Below are 280 nucleotides of genomic sequence, written 5' to 3'. Positions count from 1 at the left end.
CTCCGCGAAGCAGCCGGCGGCGGCCGGAGAGAGCGGGGGGGTGCTGCGGGTGCAAATTGATCTGGGTGAGTATGCATTGGTGCGCGGGTAATTGCTCTAGAAATTTGTTCATTTGTGACAAGTTTGATCAGTAGCAAAGAATTGCTAGTTATGTGATATGTATGAATGTGTTTTACTTTGGAAGTGAAGCGTTTAGAATGATTTTGATCTGCAATTTGGGAGTAAAGGTGAGATAGCTAGGGGCGATTATGACAGTGTTGATCGGCAATAGTGGGTTAGA

General features: G+C 46.4%; 1 long non-coding RNA gene across 1 annotated transcript in view; it reads left to right on the top strand.

The window, feature by feature from the left end:
* Window positions 1-280, top strand: part of LOC109850759 — a 6037-nt gene continuing 5757 nt past the window's right edge. The window contains exon 1 of the long non-coding RNA XR_002249539.1: window positions 1-65. This is a non-coding gene — a long non-coding RNA (uncharacterized LOC109850759). The remainder of the gene's footprint in view (window positions 66-280) is intronic.

This window comes from Asparagus officinalis, chromosome 7 (assembly GCF_001876935.1).
Source record: "Asparagus officinalis chromosome 7, Aspof.V1, whole genome shotgun sequence".
Lineage (NCBI taxonomy): Eukaryota > Viridiplantae > Streptophyta > Magnoliopsida > Asparagales > Asparagaceae > Asparagus > Asparagus officinalis.
This window is presented reverse-complemented; position numbering and strand designations above follow the sequence as displayed.